Below are 18,308 nucleotides of genomic sequence, written 5' to 3' on the forward strand. Positions count from 1 at the left end.
GTAATGTTACAACACTACAAAGAATGTTTCTGTGTTGTTGTGGAAACATGATGCTACAGTATTTCTGTGAAGTGACATTGGAGTCGCGAGCATACGCTGTGCTGTGTGACTTCTCTGCTTAGTAGGACAGGTGTTTAAACCAACAGAGCAGTGGGCGGTGCTGAAAGGATGTGCAAAGACATTTTACAAAATATACTAACAAAATAAACACCCTGCAATATGTTAGTATGGTTCCAAGTTCTGTAAAGACACTTATCATCTAGAATAAACCCTACCCTCGAGATCACCTTATGGTGTTAACCTGTAAAAGAACTCAGTGTCTGCTCAGTGGACCTGCAAGTGCCCTTTGGGGGAATTCAACTTGCATCCCTTTGCAACCTGTCTCCTTTTGCTTGTTAGAGACTGGGATCAAGCAGTGCAGTAAACAGACATCTTGTGGGGAGACCAGAGGACACCTTGCCCTTCCTCTGGTCTGGAGGGACCCCCTGATGTCTTCAGAGACAATACAGGCTCATGCCTCTCCGTCTTCCTGATACATCCTAATTAGAGGGCCCTTTCTCTTTCTGACTGGCCCTGATTTGCTGGGTGATTCTAGTTCCCCAATAACAGGCAGAAGCTCAGATCTGAATCAAGAATTAAAAAGGGTCCTGGCTTTTCAAAGCTCTTACCAAAAGGGAACGGGGGGGGGGGTCAGCTTGTGAAAGCTCAAAATAACAGAGCTAACTCTGGGATAGTAAATGTAAACCTTTCGAGGCTATGGTGATAGGGTTTAGAAATGAACCCAGGCAGCAGGCAAGTTGTCTGTCCAGGTTTTCTCTTGCACAGCTGAGCAGACAGTACAGGGGCCACAGCAAGGTGGGGCATGCTCGCAGCCTGAACACTAAGGCTAAATCTTCAGGACCCACAAATACATCAAGAATTACTAAAGGGCCGTGTGTGTGTGCGTGTGTGTGTGTGTGTGTTGGTGCACATGTGTGTGTGTTGGTGCACATCTGTGTGTGTGTATTCCTCACACAGAATTCTTGCTCAGGGATAAAGACTCTGGTAGTTGGTTTATCAATAAAGGCAAGGCATCCATGTCATATCAGAGATACATGGATTACAGAAACTTACAGAAAAAGATCATCCTGTGTGTGATCAGTTGTAACAAGTCCGATAATTACATTAGTAATGAGTCGTTCAAAAGAAAACACTGAGTGCATATGCAGAAAGGCTCCTTACTCACAGTTCACGCACTACAGAGAATGGGTCATGTTTTAAAAATGAGCCATGAGGTCTTCAAAGATTCATGCTTAATTTAAAATATCTTTCATCAGCTTTAAAGGAAATGTCAACACCACTAGCCCATCTCCTTTTCTTGAATAAAATGAGGATTTACAGAAGGAAACAAATCTCTGGAGCTAGGCTCGGCTTTTAGCAATTATATACAACTCTCTCTCCTGAAGGGATGCGAAAGGCAGAGTGGAAATCATTATCTGTGAAGTGCTTGCAGAATAAATTCTCACGCACAAGAATAGAAGGATTCATGTATATTCAGGGGTGTACTTTATTCTGTTTGGAAGTTGAATTTACTGTTAATTGACAGCTGTCCTTTCTGTGGTGACCATGCTAAGTGCCTTCCACAGTCTGCCATACCAGTTCCCTTTATGGACAGATAACCCAGCTCTCCTCCCCCAACCCCCGGCTCACTTTGCTGGGAGGGAGGCACTCCCTGCCTCACTGATGCCTGGCTTGACTTGTTCTTGTCTCCTAACTCAGCTTCTCCACAGACTCCCTGAGGAGGAGCTTCGTGCCAGGGCTCTCCATCTATCTCCAGCTGAGGAAGTGGCACCGGCCCCGCAGTGAGGCTGTCCCCAGAGAGCTCACTGTTCAGTCAGCTTCCTGATTTTGCTCAGACCTCTACAAACAGATCTCTCATTAGTCCCTGCAGCTGAAACCTGACTTTCTGTATAATGCATTTCTTTACAGCAAGATGCACCCATCTTGAGAGATAAATGAACATTTTACGTATATATAATTCTGTGTCTTGCCCGGTCTTACACAGCACACCTCTTTGAACTTTCACTGTGACAGAATGACTGAGTACAGACTGAGTATATAACCATTTCTACAAAGCACTACATTTATTTTTGCGTGTATGCTTATATCTGGGGTGTTATGTTCCTGCTAATACCCATTACAAGTGTGGACGCCAGAAGTCAATGCTGGGTATCTTTTTCAACGAGCCTCATCTGATCTTTAAATATTATTTATACCCTGTGTGTATGACTATTTTGCCTGCATGTATGTTTCTGTATCACATGTGTCCCTAGGGCCCACTGAAATCAGAGGAGGGCATTGGATGCCCTGAAAATGTTATTATAGATGGTTGTGAGTCCCCATGTGGGTGCTGGGAATTGAATCAGGACCTTCTGCAAGAGCAGCCAGTGCTCTAGACGGCTGAGCCATCTTTCCATTCCAGCCACCTTATTTTGTAAAAGGTTTCCTCCTGAATGCCGAGCTCACAGGTGGGGCAGGCTGGCTGTGCAGTGATTCTCAGGAACCCCCCAGTCTCCACCCACTCTCCCTCTCAGTTACGCCTCATGAGCACCTTACCCACCAAGCGTTTTCCCTGACCATTACTATGCATAACCTCAGACTTACAGAGCCTTGCTGAAGAAAGTGAAGGCCTTACCTCAGAAGCCCAAGGATGAGGTTAGTAGAGAACATGTAAATGTCATATCCTGAGATGCCCAGTCCAAGGCGCATTCATAGTACAGAACGAGTGACCTAGCAATCGAGCAAGCCCTGTCTCTTCTTTACCAAAACCACACCCACTACACAGCTCTCACCCTATAGTTGCTAACTGCACCTCACCGAATGTAAATGGTGCACAGCATTTCAGGTGAAACTCACTCTGCTCTGCAGACAAAGCCTCAGACTGTGGTCAAACACGGCCTGGCTGGTGGCAGAGTCAAGGGAGAATCGAGTCAGACTCTGACCTGAGGAGACTCAGTGGGAGCCTGGCTGGTGGCAGCCTTGAGGGAACACTGTGCCAGACAGACGCTGACCTGAGGAGAGTCCTTGGGAGGAAACTGCAGCCACCCAGCACTGGATCCCAGAATGAACAAAATGGTGCTTTGTTTAAACAATTCCTCATCTCCATTAGTTGGGTAATTGAGGGGTTATTATTATACCCCGATTGATCTTCAGATTAAACCCAGAAGATATAAAGCTCTGTGCAGTGGGAAAAGAAATTCATATGTTGTTGGGGGCATTGGTACAAACAAGGATTTGAACAAAATGTGCGATTTGTGAAATGTTCCTTAACTGAAGGATAAAAACATAAAGCCATAGAGAGAGGAGGGCTTGGAAAGCTGAATCCTCTTACCGTATAGATGAAGAAATTAATGGCTGTGTTTAAAGAACTGGTTCAAAGAGCTGGCTGGTCTGAACATTATCATTCTTAAATCTTTGGTCATGGAGAAGTACGGCTCCTTTAAGGGCCATAATTAAATCAGGAGGGTGACTTTAAGACTAATGGATTCTGAATTATCACACAAGCATCCTGTAATGGTCAAGCCAGCCTGGAGGATCCTGTGCTTGAGGAAACCACCATCATCTCCAGGAAGATGAATGAAAATGCAGACAAGGCCCAACTCCTCAGTGTTGTCCCTCAGAGAGCAGGGAGAACCACACCTACAGACTTGGATGGGACTGCATCACTGACACGGTTAACAGTCAAGTCTCTGGTATTTGTTCGTGTTCTCGTGCTCTCTCTCTCTCTCTCTCTCTCTCTCTCTCTCTCTCTCTCTCTCTCTCTCTCTCTCTCTCTCTCTCTTATGCTTTGGTCCGACATGAGTAAGCAAATGTTCAGAGCAACAACCCGTCCACACCATACACACTGAACGTGGATAGTTAGTGTGTGAGAGACGGAAGGGCACGGGCCTTTGGTTTTCGCCTGCCTCTCAGAACGGCTCTTACCACTAGGTTTTTATTTTCTCTCAAGTACAACGTGTGCAACAAGGACGTTACTTCCTTCTCCTTTCCCACATGCCTTGCACAGCACAAACCCTCAACAAACATGGAAGGATGCCCAAGTCACATCCTGGAGCTCTTACAACTGTCAACAGAGAGACCTCTTTCTTTATAGATCTCAGATACTATAGAGAGAGAAAGCCAACTAAACAGATCAGGAGAGAGAGAGAGAGAGAGAGAGAGAGAGAGAGAGAGAGAGAGAGAGAGAGAGAGAGAGAGAGAAAGGGACGACAGATTCATGAACAACAAAAGCAGAATGGAGAGGTCCAGAATGTAGAGGGCCAGGAGACAGAGCAGCCATCCACACCCACCCTGGGAAGCAGGAGGCACCTCTGCCTGGCTCCAGACATGGCACAGCCTGAAATCACAGCCAGGGAACCTCGGTCCCTCTCAAACTTGAGGAGCAACAAAAGCCCGCCTAACTGGAGGCATTCTGGTGACAGCAAGGGTGCAGACCTGTCACTAGCGGGATGGAAGCCTGGTTGATAGGTAGTTGTGAAGCCACCAACTACAGCTGAGAAAATAAATAATTCTAGCAATTAGCTATCCTAGGGTCTCCCAGGAACCTGAAAAAAACCTGCACTGACCGGGAAGGTCTGCTTCTCCTCCCCCTGGATCCTAACAAACAAAGGAAAGACGACAAGATAGGACCCTTGAAAGAATACAACTACTCTGATGCCAGGAAAACCAAAGGAAATATGATTTATCAGTCAGTTACCACATATTAGTCCTGATAATTACCAGCTTAGATCTGACGAGAAGACTGCGTCCTACAAGGACACTGATGAGACAGAGGCTGGGTCCTTGTTTTGTTTTGCTTTGTTATGTTTTTTTAAAAACAAATATAGACAATGGCTTGAAAAAACAGCCATGTTTTTCCTAGAGAAACAAGTGAGAACGCCCTTCCCTGTAAGCCCTGCCTCCCTCCTTTGTTTTAAATTCCATATAAATTATTCTGAGCTTATTGCTTTGATCGGATTTAGCTGTAAGTAATTATATTTAGTCAGACATTTGATCTATAAATAGAATCTACTAAAGGAATTATTACAGCTTCCATGAAATTGGCAAACAGCAGGTCCATTTGATGTAATTCTGGAAAAGCTTTAGCCTGAAAGGAAAATAATACCAGTAGTAGCCACCAAGGAGATATCTGCTCTGCAAATTAAAATCGAAGGATACAGTTCCATGCTTAAACTGTACAGAAAGACTTACTGTTACAAGGTTGTCTTTAGCAAGTCTGGGCTTGTTATCTAATAGTCACAATCAACCTGAAGAAGTAATCTATTGAATGAAAGTCATGTTTCTCTTTTCCTGGATACTGTGTTTCTTACATAATGTGCAAACCCTGAATGTTGGCCAACATATGAAGTAAAACCAGTAAGGCGGCACACATCCCGGCCCTGAGAGGAGCTGGAGTCCACTGTAACTGAGCCACCTGCAGTGAAGTATCTCATGAGGAAGCAACGTGGACAGTGCCAAGGACAGTTTTAGTTAGGAGAAAGGAAGGTCACGCTCTGTTTCCAGACTAGTGTCTGGCTCCTGGGCTCGGCTCAGCTTCCAGAGAGGCTCTGAGGCCACCAACACACCCAAGCACTCTTACACTGCTCTCTGTGGCTGGTTCTTTATTGGAGCCCTAGTCCTAAGGTCATTGCTTACTGTCCCTGAGTTTTGGTTTTCTCATAATGAAACAGAGATAGAGACTTGGGCCTCAAATAGAATCTGGTAATAGTACAGGAGGATACACACACACACACACACACACACACACACACACACACACACACACATCGAATATTAAAGTATACATTAAAAGACTCAGCCACAGGCTGGTAAGATGGTTCAGCAGCTAAGAATGCCCGAGGTAAATTCCCAGCACCCACATGTCAGTTTCCAAGCATCTATACCTCCAATCCCAAGAGATCAGATGCCCCTTCTTACAGGGGGGCATGCATGCACATAGCACGCACACATACATACATGAAAAACATTCATAGACATAAAACGAATATATAAGTCTAGAAGAAGAGAAAGAGGAAGAGGAGTAGGAAGAGGAGGAGAGGAGGAAGAAGAGGAGGAAGGCGGTGGCGGTGCCTGGGCATAGTGGTGCCCACCTTTAATTGCAGCATTCATGTAACAGAGGCAGCAGGATTTCTGTTGAGTTCAAGGCCAGCCTGGTCTGTACAACAAGTGTGGTCCATATAAGTCTCAGAAAGGGGGTTAGGGGAAGGCAAGGTCACAAACATACAAGTGTTGCCTGGGAGGTCAGGAGTTAGAGGTAGTTATTTAAGTTGTGGAACTTTGGGGTAAACTTTGCTACTATTCATGAAAGTCCCTCTTGTGACAGGTACTGTGTCCATCGGCTAAAGCCTCCCAAAGGCCTGCCTTGTGGGGCTGCCTTTCCACACTGTGACAACTGGGCAGATGGAGACAGGTTCACTCCAGGGCTGAGTGCCAGAGTCTGGATTTAGAACAATCTTATTGTCTACATTATTTAGATGTTTAGAATACTTGGAATGATGCTGTAACCCTGCTAAAAATAAGCAAACATGGGAAGGGGGTAGGGGAATCACCCCTAGAAATAGCTCTTGCTTTTGTACCATGGGGAAATGGAATCAGAACAAAGGCAATGGCTCCCTTCACACCCCCTGTCATGTGACCACAAGAACTCAGGAGCACCTCGAGTTCCATGTAAGAGTGGAGCTGATGTCATCTCACTCTACCTTCACAAACCCCATTGTCCTGTCTTCGTTTGCACGCAAGTAAGTCAGAATTCGGGAAGACTGAATTACTTTTTTTTTTTTTTTTTTGGTTCTTTTTTTTGGAGCTGAAGACCGAACCCAGGGCCTTGCACTTCCTAGGCAGGCACTCTACCACTGAGCTAAATCCCCAACCCCCTGAATTACTTTTTAAAAATCCACTTTGGCCAAAATAGAGTAAGGAAAAAAAAAAGACTTACCTACCTAATGACTTAAAACAACAAAATGTCCTGGAAAACAAAATCTGTGAGTGAGCATTTTCTGACACTAGGTAATGGGGTCACAGCCCCTGTGATGGACAGAGTATAAAAGCGAAGCCCACACCTGCCCAGCTCTAAGATGGGAACCTGAAAGTTTCCTGAGGTGGACTGACAAGGCGGGGCAGAGTCTAACCTCCACTGTGGAAGCCTGGAGAGGAAGATGGAGAACAGACTGCCACTGTCACCAGGCACCTTCAGCAGACAAAGAGTAGCACAACCACCTACAAAAATGTCCCTGTGAGGGGAAAAAGAGTCCCAGAAAGGACTGAAAGAGCTTTAATGGGCTCGAGACCCCATATGAACAACAATGCCAACCACCCAGAGCTTCCAGGGACTAAGCCACTACCCAAAGACTATACATGGACTGACCCTGGGCTCCAACCTCATAGGTAGCAATGAATAGCCTAGTAAGAGCACCAGTGGAAGGGGAAGCCCTTGGTCCTGCCAAGACTGAATCCCAGTGAAAGGGATTATTGGGGGGAGGGAGGTAATTTGGGAGGATGGGGAGGTAAACACCCAAATAGAAGGGGAAGGGGAAGGGCTAGGGGAATGTTTGCCTGGAAACCAGGAAAGGTAATAACAATTGAAATGTAAATAAAAAATACCCAATTTAATAAAGATGGAGAAAAAAAAGCGTCCCAGAGCAAGCAACACTCTCAAGCTAACACCGGTTAAGAGGACGTGAGGCAGCTCACAAACCACCAAGGAGAATCGCAGCAGGGACCAGCTGGCCAAGCAGTCTATGCCTCAGTAGTGAGCAAGGTCAACCTGCACCCAGGAATGCCCTCGTCTCACTCGGACAGACGTTTGAAAGCAAGGTTCAGATAAAGCGAACCATCTCCATGAAACGCAACAGCAACAAAGTCTAAAGGTGTTTCCTAAATACAAGAACACAGAGCGCATGAGAAAGACAAACATCATCGGGCCTAGCAGCGAGCGAATAACACAGGGCATGTGAACCAAGGGGAAGCAGACAGAGCAGCATAGGGCAGCACAAAGATAACATATAAAAAGAAGTTATCATCAGGCCCCCGAGCAGAGGGAGGCTTGAGAGGACAAGGAGATTGAAGATTTCACAGACACAAATCAGAGGTCTGGAGATAAAGACCGTAATGTCCCACAGGAGGGGAACAGATGCCTGCATAACTAGCAAATTCCAAACTGAAGGTTGGTAAATCTGGAGGCACACTGACAGAAGCAATTGAAAGTGAAAAACACTTCCAACAGAAAATCAGGGTGGGAGTAACCTCCAGCAGATCTGAATCAGAACAAGGAGTAACATCCAACGGACCAGAGTGAGAGTAACCTCCAGCAGCCCAATCAGAGTGAGAGTAACCTCCAACAGCCCAATCAGAGTGACAGTAAACTCCAGCAGACCAATCAGAGTGAGAATAACCTCTAGCAGCCCAGAGTGACAATAACTTCCAGCAGTCCAATCAGAGAATAACCTCCAGCAGACCAATCAGAGTGAGAGTAACCTCCAGCAGTCCAATCAGAGTGAGAGTAACCTCCAGCAGCCCAATCAGAGTGAGAGTAACCTCCAGCAGCCCAATCAGAGTGAGAGTAACCTCCAGCAGCCCAATCAGAGTGAGAGTAACCTCAAGCAGACCAATCAGAGTGAGAGTAACCTCTAGCAGCCCAATCAGAGTGAGAGTAACCTCCAGCAGACCAATCAGAGTGAGAGTAACCTCCAGCAGACCAATCAGAGTGAGAGTAACCTCCAGCAGTCCAATCAGAGTGAGAGTAACCTCCAGCAGCCCAATCAGAGTGAGAGTAACCTCCAGCAGCCCAATCAGAGTGAGAGTAACCTCCAGCAGCCCAATCAGAGTGAGAGTAACCTCAAGCAGACCAATCAGAGTGAGAGTAACCTCTAGCAGCCCAATCAGAGTGAGAGTAACCTCCAGCAGACCAATCAGAGTGAGAGTAACCTCCAGCAGACCAATCAGAGTGAGAGTAACCTCCAGCAGCCCAATCAGAGTGAGAGTAACCTCCAGCAGACCAATCAGAGTGAGAGTAACCTCTAGCAGCCAATCAGAGTGAGAGTAACCTCCAGCAGACCAATCAGAGAGTAACCTCCAGCAGACCAATCAGAGTGAGAGTAACCTCCAGCAGACCAATCAGAGTGAGAGTAACCTCCAGCAGACCAATCAGAGTGACAGTAACCTGCAGCAGACCAATCAGAGTGACAGTAACCTCCAGCAGACCTGAAGACCTGCAGTTGAGTCTTATGGAGAAAAGAACAGGAAAGTATATATGAGAAAATCAGTTAACAGATACTACTACCCGAAGTCACACATCATGATCAGCTGGTATAAGTGTGTATATAATGTGATCTAAGTGTGTGTGAACGGGCACAGAAGGGCCAGGCTTGGGAACATTTGGAGGTAACAGGATGACCTAGGGTGTTGTTCCTTGGCATTCACCTTTACTGTTCATTTAGTGTGTGTCTGTGCGTGCGCGCGCATGCGCGCGCGCGCGCGCGTGTGTGTGTGTGTGTGTGTGTGTGTGTATGTGTGTGTGCGTGCGCACCCACAACACATGTCATGAAAGAACTCAGCACAGGAGACCTTCACTATGAGGCTTGTGTGACTCTGCATGCTGGTACAAAACCCTATCTGCAAGGCAGGCTCGTTCCCTGGTTCCCTCCACCACCCCTGCCCACAGGACAACAGCATTGGGTTCTCAACTTCGCACACGACAATGGAGACCGTCGTTTTATGGAACAAGTAGCATGCACAACCCTGTGCAGGTGCTTCTGGAAATACTCAGCCCACGAGTGCTACCCTACAGTCCTGTTCAAGCTCTTCCCCAACATAAGAATGCACCATCGTGCCATCTTCACAGCTGACATGCAAGTCCTGGCTCTTCCGGTTGACTGGTGAGAAGGGTTAGGTTCCAGACCCTCACCTGGGAAGTACCTCTCCTTCTTGGTTGGCTTACCCAACTGCAAACCCAGACAGGATGAGACAGTGTTTGCCTCGGTCTTGGGTATGTTCTAGTACTGGACTTAACAACTATGGGGGAGGGGATGGGGGATAAGAAGACTGAACTTGAAAACAAGCTGGTCAAGTTTCTCGTGGGGATACCATCATATTCTCAAAACCAGTGTAAGGAGACCCAGGGGAATACATGAGACATTAGTAGCTTGTGGCGGGTGTGGCAAGGTTGGCCTAAGAGTGCAATCGTGGCATGCATGCAATGGGGCAACCAACTGCTTCCCAATTGGGCTTAAGGCCTACTCAACAGGAAACACGTGTCTGGTATAAATCCAGCCAAGAACATATGGCTAAGGACGACACAGGCCCCAGAGGAGAATTTACTACTGTTATTCTGCTAAATGAATGTGGTATCAATTTGCCCTCTAAACTGCACTGTGTGTGTCTCTGCACAGACAAGTACAGCTCTCAGACCTCATTGGAGAAATTTCTTAGTGCTATGGATGGTGGTTAGCAAATACACTCACCACTGATCAAAGTGCAGAGAATCAGTGTCTGAGGAGAGCTCAGCCATAAATGGGGTGTCTTTGCTATGCTCCCTCCCAAGCCCAGGGATCACTGTGAGAGAGACAGGGAGGAAAGAAAGACTGTAAGAGCCCGAGGTCAGGGAGGAAGAGAGATGACAGCGTCTTCTGGGAATATATAGGATGGCCTCCTACATGAACTCATGGCACTGTGGTTGCCTGCATAAGACCTGCACATGACCGAGCCAGTCGGCATTCTAGTGTGGGATGGGGAAGGGCTCATGGTAGAACTGCAGCAGCTTCTGGGGGAAGCAGAGTCAGTTGTGACCGACTCCAGTGATGGCCACATACTTATGAGTACCTGGTCAGCACAGATTAGACTTGATGAGTGATAAATAAAAAGAAATGGATTGGGCCAGAGAGATGCTCAGTGGTTAAGACCACCAGCTGCTCTTGCAGGAGACCCGGGTTCAGTCCCCAGCATCGCACTTTGGTTCACAACCATCTGTGACTCCAGTTCTCCATCAGCTAACAGCCTCTTCTGGCCTCTGCAGACACCAGGCACGCACATGGGTGTGTAGACATACATGTCAGAAAAACACTCACATATGTCACATAAAATAAATATATTTTTTAAAGGAGGATAGGAAGTTGGCAGGTCAGGTTGGTGGGAGGAGATCTGGAGGAGCTCGGATTGAATATGATCAAAACAGATTGTGTGAAAGCATGAAGTAAATAATTAACTGTAGGTTTTAAGAAGAGTAAATAGTTGAGGTTGTGTTCCTAGCTCCACTACTGCCTGGGGATGAGGTAACTCACAAATCTTCTGTGTCTTCTGGTCCTGACACTCCAACATAGAGCATGACATCTGCTATGCGTCCCACTTCATGGGCCTATCAGAGCTGCCTGTGGGGCAAAGGTGCGTCACGCACGTGAAGTCACTGGTACCGTACCAGCGCCCAAGGATACCAGGCCCCTCCCTCTCAACCAGAGGAGACTCCAGAAAACAGCTGCCTCTTAGGAGACGGAGCCTCCCTGTCTGCAGCCTGTCAGGAACCTGGCATTTCTGAGGTTATTTCTGTGGTAACCTACATGATTCATCTTACCAACTAAAATCACGGCTTGTGAGGAAACACAAACTGAAAATTACAGGGAGAAGAGAGACTTAAAAATGTACTTGAAAATAATAAAAACTCAAGTGAAGTCACTTAATCCAGTATTTTATTAGAAATTGGACCAACTCCAATTCTCTTAAGGGTACCACAGTTTGCTAACCAGATGTTAATACTGTTCTGCCAAAGAAAATGGCAAGATTTATAGGCTATTTTCCATAAAACTTGTCTTGTTTATATTTCCAAACATATATTTCTCTGATGTCCTGAGAGATTAGATTAAAAACTAATCAAAGTATTCCTCAACTTACTCTCAGACACATTAGCAATGTCCTTATAGGAGGCACAGGAGAGAAAGTGCCTGTTCTTGGAGATTTGGCTAAAGAACAAAAGAGATGGCAGTGGACAGACAGCATCCAGACTTACAGCTAAAAGGCAGACACTGTAGACACAGCCCAGGCCCAATGGCAGGACTTAATTACTCCATTATAACGAACAGCATGAACCTCGATAGTGGATCGGCAAGGGAGTCTGGAGGATGCAGGACAGCTGGCACGACCCTAGCCATCACCGAGGGCCATGGAACCACCATCCAGATAACCAAGGTTCAAAGTCAGCTCCATGCACTTTCACTGAGGTTGCAAACAGCAACACAGGAACATGCAGCAGTGTAAAAATGACAGCTGATGAGTGTCTCATTGCTCCCTAACAGACTTGGCGAGAGTCATCATCCTTCCTCAGCTTTAGAGCTGCTTCTCACAAATGTGCCACAGTCATCTTCGGAACAGAAACAGCAGAGTAGATCTGATTGCAGTACAGACGTCTCTGGAGGCCAGAGGTGTGAGGTCCCCTGGAGCTTCAGTTCACACATGGGCGCTGGGATCCGCATGAGGGTCCTCTGAAAAGAGAGCACACGCTCTGATACGTGGGCCACCTCTTCAGTCTCTGTCCCCCGATCCCACCAACCACCTTCAGGAAAGCAGGTCTGAGCATGGCTGCAGACGGTGCTGTGACACCAGCTTCGTTCTGTCTTACTGATTGAGTGGACTCAGCTCTGCTGGGTCTCGAGCGAGGAGTGTGCACTCCTGCATGCTTTCACGGGCTCGGCCACTGGCTTCCTCTGGTTGGTCTTCATGCGTCGTTTGATGATGGAGGATGGATGCTCTGGTGACCAGACATCACGCTTCTTCTTTGATGAGAACAGTATCAAGGAGGATGAGCAAATCCTTTACCTATTGCCTCTGTCCACATCGCCCTCCCAGCTCCACCTGTCCTTTCAGATAACTGCCCACAACCTAATCTGAAGTGCATTACACCGTTGAATTCTGTATACATGCTTATTAAACCACTGAGATGCTTAATACTCATCAAAAAAAATAAGCCATTAATTCCAGCTACCTTCCCCACAAAACTTCTGTCTACACTCTCTCCCTTTCTCCAACCCACTGGAGACTTGGGCCAAGTATCTGAGTCCCACTCTTTCTGTTAAGACCCTGTCTAACCCTTCTAAAACTTCACTTAGCTCTGCTTTTCCCATTCCCGTCACAAGCCTTTGCTGTCCACTGTCTCTCTCGGCCTCCCCAAAGCCCTCCTGTATCCCATGGAGCTGAGAAGATGCAGAAGGCTTGCTCCCGTGTAAGTGGAGACAGTAGCAGGTAGGTGCTTCTGGCTTTGTTCTCAGACATGACCTCATGTTGCCTGGGATGTCCAGGAACTGACCGTGTGTCCAGGGATGATGCTTCTCACCCTCATCCTCTACCTAACAAGTGTGGGGATTACAGGAAAGCCCCATCTCTCCTGCTGGCTTGTCTTCTGGCCTTGATAATCTGGTTTTTTCTTTAGTTTCGTTTGGATCTGTTGAGACAGGACTTCACTATGTAGCCCAGGTTGGCCTTAGACAGGTCATCCTTCTGCCTCAGCCTCAAAAGGTAGATCACTATGACCAACTCAAGTAGATGCAATTTTTAAGAGTTTGAGGTTCAGAGCAAGATTGAATAAAAGGTACAGACAGATTTCACATGCTAACCACACAATACTTTTGGGATTAGTGTGGAGAACAAATACACACCAGCCGTATGTCTATCTGAGTAGCTATATAGTCACCCGTGGTGAGGTTTTTGCAACTTTAGAAACTCTGATTGGGTCACCCCTTCTTCACAACTCTAACTGGCATAGAATTTATGGAGAGCAAATCAAGTCCTTTAGTCCTATTTTTTTTTATTTTTACTTGTATTAATTGGTGTTTGTGTGTGCAGATGTACATACATGCGGGTGTGTGTAAGTCCACATGCATGTGGAGGTTAGAGGGCAACTTTGGGGAGCCCGTTCTCTTCTTCCACTGTGTGAATCCTTGACCATCAAACTTGGGATGCCACCTTGGCGGTGAGCACCTTTACCAAAGGACCTGTCTCACTGGACCTTTAGTTTGGTTTCAAAGAGTTCTACGGTTTGTATCCACCTGTCTCACTGCTGTTTGTATCCACCCGTTCTTTGGCTGTATCTTTCACTAATCAGCCCCATCTCCTTGCTTCTATGCAATCTGAATTCTACACACAGTTCTACTCCCTGTTTCTGATCACATTCTACATTTCACTATTTCTGTTCTGTGCTCCAGCTCTGCCAAAAATACTTCCCTTCCAGCACGTCTGCCAAGCTCTCCCAGTCTTTCAAAGCCCAGCTGGGACCCCATTTTCTACAGGAAGACTCACCCAACTACGGCGGTTGGCCGGCATCTGCCTCTGTTTCTGCTATACTTTCAAATGTTAACTTTGTGTCTCTTTTCCAGTCCTTGCCTCGTGGGCAGGGACCACAGAGTGCGTGCTGAACAATACCTGGCTTATGAAGCAGGCCGATGAGGAGCGGAGTGTGACTCATAGTCTAGGGGAAGCACACACGAGCCACTTCCTAACTTTTCACCATTTATTTCCGGTTGCGTCCACTAAACATTCGAGTCTTTAACATTCTACTAAAATACACACTTCCACTGAACACTTAGCTGAGACAGACAGAACATAAAAGTTACTAGTTTGTGTTGGATTTTCCTTTTCATTCCCTAGGGAAAAAGTGGGAAGCAGAACACTGCAGGAAGAGTAAAGCAGCTACAGCAGGAGGCTACATGGAGAAGGCTCTTACATTACTTAAGGGAAATCTGAAGTGATCATCTGCACACAAGGTTAAGAATGATTCGCACCTCAAGCCAGTCTTCCTCCTGTTGTGGCTGCTTAGTAAGTGACCCTGCTGGCTCATGGCTGCACTTCCGGTGCCTCACTTCCCATGCGAGGTCCCTCCTCATATTCTGCAAGTCAGTCCTTTCACCCTACGAGTTTGCCACGTACATTGTGAATATCCTCCTTGCTGCTCACACCCATGCTCAGCTATACGTCTGAGCTGTCTGTTCTATTGTTTTTATTGTTGTTGGGTTTTGTGGGTGGGAGGATTCAGGCTCACAGGTGCACATGCTTCTGGGGCTCAAGGCAGCAAAGATTTGGGGGGGGGGCTGGGGACAGAACCCAAGGCCTTCTGCTGAGCTAAATCCCTAAACCCCCCCCCCTTTTTTATAAATCTATTTATTTATTATATACACAGTGTTCTGCATATATATCTGCATACCAGAAGAGGGCATCAGATCCCATGACAGATGGTTGTGAGCCACCATGTGGTTGCTGGGAACTGAACTCAGGACCTCTGGAAGAGCAGTCAGTGCTCTTAACCGCTGAGCCATCTCTCCAGCCTGGCAGCATAGAGTTTTAAAGTTCTGTAGTCAGCCCTGTTATTTCCTATAAGTTGTCACTTCTCGGTGGACAGTTTTGTAGTGTGTGTATATATATATATATATATATACACACATATATATATATATGTATATATATATCCTACACACACACACATATATATGCACACACACATATACACATATACCTGTGTGTATGTGATGTTATAAGAAAATATATATACATACACACATATACACATACCAGTGTGTGTGATGTTATAGGAAAATATATATACATACACACATATACATATATACCTGTGTGTGTGTAGTGTTAAAAGAAAATACCCAGTTTTTATCCAGAGTCAAAAGTCTACTATTGACTGTATTAATAATGTATGCATTAAAATTAGAAACAACTGAAAATATTATTATTTATTATTCTTGAGATTTCATATTTAAAATTGATATTCATGTCCAAATCTGGAATCCCCAGAAAGCCTCAGCCCCCACCAAGGGGTCTTTCTCTGATCATGTTGCGTTTGCTACACTAAATCCTGCTTGTGTCCCACAGGCTCGGCTTACAGCAGATCCACACTGACTGTGCACGGTGATCTTATCTGCATCAATGTCAGGCTGACTTTCAAAGCCCCAGTAAGCGATGTGACCTCTCGGGTGATGTTAAACTATGGAACAAAACCAATTGAAAGGCAAGACAAATAAGGACCCTTCTGTACCCACTCTCATATCCACAGGGGCTGCTGCCCAGCCCCCCAGAGCCAAGGGTCTCCTGCTTTGTTCTGTGGAAAGCAGTAGTGTGCAGAGCACACAGCATTTGACATTGCCTGAATCTCGGCACATACACTATTACGCTGTCCCCACCTGCTCAATGTTTTGTCTTCTCCTCAGAAAGTCAAAAAACCTACGGGAACTAGTGCTCCAATTCCCACTTGGACCTGAATGATCTACTTACTGTAGGCGAGATGAACAGCCAATACTCTTTCAACTAAAACTCCACACTTTACCCTTAGTCCAAGCCTCCAAGCAGGAGCTTGAGTTTCAGCTTTAAAATTTGGACTTGGAATGAATTAAGCTGTGTGTTCGGCCTGGCCCCAATGACACACATTTGCCCAGCAATGGGCACGTGTCTCTGTGTGTGTGTGCATGAACTCAATAAAGGACCATCAAGACACACTACTTTCTTTAAAGACGATAGTTCAGTCGGCCACTGTTTCCTGTCTTTCCTTTCTGCCTCCCTTCCCTTTTCCAGAGGGCAGGAGGTGCACTAGAAAGCATGTTTGCTTTCTGAACAGCCGCAGCCCCACTACTCATTGCTACTGTGTGTTACATAAGCCTATACCCACAACCCCACATGTCTTTAGTGCTATTCCACCCCTGAGATACCCTGCTCAGCCACCAAGTTATCTCATTACAAAATCCACTCAGATAAAAGCAATGACATTTAGAAAGGCACACAGAGTCAAGGCCTAATTGCTGCACTGCTGTGATCTGAGGCAGATTGGTCCTCAGGTGAGCCAGCCCAGGAAAAGCATTGACAGACTCCATCTGGAAACCACAAGAATCTGGAGGGAGGGAGGACCTCAGTCAAGGCTTCTCAGGCCCAATCCCAGAGTTATACAGGATCAACCGGAGAGAAGGGTGCTTCAGTGCTCATGCCCACCCGGTTACATCACTTGCAGGGTAGAAGCTATGTCACTTGCACACAAATGGTAGTGGCTGGGCTAAGATCACAGTCAGGAACAGCAGGTTCACTGGCTCCTGAGCCCCTTTACTTAAAATATCCATTCAAATAGAATTTGGAGTGAACTTAAGTATCATCCAAAGGAGTTTTCCCAGACTTCAGAAATCTACGTGCCGACTAGCAGGCTCTGTTTTCTTCCTAGATCCTTTCACATTTGTAAGTCTGTCTATCTTTCCAGAAAGTTTAAGTAACCTTTTCTGTGTGTTGAAATGTGTACAGGAACTATCTGCCACATTAGATATTTTAGGAGACTCAGGAAGAAGGTGACTCCCTAAGAAAGCCGATGAGCTCTGCCCGTTAGCCAGTGCTGTAGTGAGCCCTTGCTGCTTGGTGCCTAGTCACCCAGTGAGGAAACCAACAAATGCAGCTGGACAAACTGCAGCTCAAGGATTGCATCCCTGACTCAGTCCTCAGAGCACCAGCTGGCCACAGCTTCTGCACACGTGAACAACTCTACAGGAGAAAGGACACACTCCTCAGAGCCCTGATGTCCGGTCAGCAACTTCTGCACAGGGCAGCTGTACATGTGAAAGGACATAGGGACTTTTTTGGGGGGGCGGGGGTTGTTTTTCTCGTTGGTTGGTTGGTTGGTTTGGTGTAGCTAGATGTTGGAAGATAAATGGGCTACATTTTATTTGATATGGAGATAGAATTTTCTCAGACTAGGTGTGACTTCCTAGCCCTCCTTTATAAACACCTAAGAATTTTGATAAGGAGGTTGGGTGATTTTTCTAGGGTTATCTGTTCAGTGGCAAAATCTATTTCTGGTCCAGTGTATTTTCCATACTGCACAGTCACATTACCCTACATCTGCTAATAGACAGAAAAGATAACACAGTACTTAAAGTAGCAATGTTACCTATCAGATACATAGTCTGAAAGGAAAACCCAACTTGGGGAAATTCTTTAGAAATGGAGACAGCGGGGCTGGAGAGATGGCTCAGAGGTTAAGAGCACTGACTGCTCTTCCAGAGGTCCTGAGTTCAATTCCCAGCAACCACATGATGGCTCACAACCATCTGTAACGACATCTGATGCCCTCTTTCTGTGTGCCTGAAGACAGCTACAGTGTACTTATAATTAATAAATAAATGTTTAAAAAAAAAAAAAGAAATGGAGACAGCATTCCCTGTCAAGTCCAGGCTGGTTCCAACTGGTGATCCTTCTTCCTCCAGTTTCTAAATAGTGACATATCAAAGTACAGTGTATGTGTGTGTGTGTGTGTGTGT

The 18,308-nt window shown here is 46.2% G+C and overlaps 1 protein-coding gene and 1 long non-coding RNA gene across 6 annotated transcripts in view; one reads left to right on the forward strand and one right to left on the reverse strand.

Annotated features, from left to right (window-relative positions):
- Positions 1-18,308, reverse strand: part of Ttc28 (tetratricopeptide repeat domain 28) — a 442,550-nt gene that overhangs the window by 249,919 nt on the left and 174,323 nt on the right. The gene's annotated exons all lie outside the window — the stretch shown is intronic.
- Positions 9,196-16,514, forward strand: LOC120096015 (uncharacterized). Of its 2 annotated transcripts, none has more exons than XR_015634920.1 (3): positions 9,196-9,280; positions 14,662-14,829; positions 15,892-16,514. It is a non-coding gene; the product is annotated as an uncharacterized LOC120096015 (long non-coding RNA). The 2 variants fall into 2 exon arrangements; XR_015634921.1 differs by having other exon boundaries at positions 9,275-9,417.

This window comes from Rattus norvegicus, chromosome 12, assembly GCF_021556685.1.
Source record: "Rattus norvegicus strain SHRSP/BbbUtx chromosome 12, alternate assembly SHRSP_T2T, whole genome shotgun sequence".
NCBI lineage: Eukaryota > Metazoa > Chordata > Mammalia > Rodentia > Muridae > Rattus > Rattus norvegicus.